Below are 1106 nucleotides of genomic sequence, written 5' to 3' on the forward strand. Positions count from 1 at the left end.
TCCATCTTCAATTTTTGCAGGAGCAACACTCCTAGAAAATGGAGTGCAAATAAAAAATGCAAATGTTGATACGTTGTACCCAAGAGAAATAAGGGATTAGATTCCTGTGACTACCAAAACCTGTAATCTCTCACTAGAGGTTGCTGAAAATACGCTTTCCTGAATACAGTTCTTTATAACAAAACATTAATTCTAGTAATACATACCTTTCTTTCTTTTTTTTCTGTATTAAGAGCTTTTTATTAACAATTTAACATCACCAGGTTCACCATGCACCCACTGCCCTTTCCAGAGGAAGGAACGATAGCTTCAGGGACGTGACTGGAGATTTGGTCACGTTCCATCATGGATGCTCCAAACTCACTGGGGACAGACAGTTCGTCATGGGACATCCTGCTCGCTTGGGAGGGCTCCTTACTTTAGGCCCACCAGTTCTTAAGCTCCTCCACCACCTGGCCCGGCTCGGGAAACTTCAGGCCCCTTGTTAATGCCCCTCCACAGCTCTGCCCGGAGGCCGTTGGGGCGCTGCAGCGTCACCTCGTAACTGCTCCGGCGGGGCTTGGCTGGGCTCAGTAGCACCGGCAGCTCCGGGAGTGCGAGGCGCCGCGCCTGGCTTACCGCCTCCACGTGGCGCGCGTACAAGCGTCAGCTCCGGCAGTGCTCAATGACCACGTGGGCCTCTCCTGCGTCCGCATCGCCGACCTGGGCCACATTCTCCAGTTTCTCGGCTTTCCCATCTGCAGCCGGGTTGGCCTTGCGCTTCCTCCCTCAAGGAGCCATAGCCCGAGTGGGGGACGAGGCACGTGAAGATTACCAGCCGGAATACCCGCGACGCCGAGCCAGCGATCCAGAGCTGTGTGCACCTGCACCTTTCTTAATACAGTAACCAAGAAATAACCCATAAAATGCAGAACACAAAATAAAATTGGTAACACGTAAAACTTTTCTCACTAATAATTGCCTCGAATTCTGTGATTTTTTGTGCCAACATCTCAATTAAACAACCTTGATTTCAGATAATGATCACTTTTTATAATCCATAGTACCAAAAATACTGTACAGCAAACAAAATTCTCAAACTAAAACATTCTTTAAACTGAATCTTA

At 48.3% G+C, this 1106-nt stretch overlaps 1 pseudogene; it reads right to left on the minus strand.

Annotated features, from left to right (window-relative positions):
• Positions 1 to 419: 419 nt before the first annotated feature.
• LOC118855961 lies at positions 420 to 780 on the minus strand (annotated as a pseudogene).
• Positions 781 to 1106: the final 326 nt, after the last annotated feature.

The sequence above is a fragment of the Trichosurus vulpecula genome, chromosome 7 (assembly GCF_011100635.1).
Source record: "Trichosurus vulpecula isolate mTriVul1 chromosome 7, mTriVul1.pri, whole genome shotgun sequence".
NCBI classification, from domain to species: domain Eukaryota; kingdom Metazoa; phylum Chordata; class Mammalia; order Diprotodontia; family Phalangeridae; genus Trichosurus; species Trichosurus vulpecula.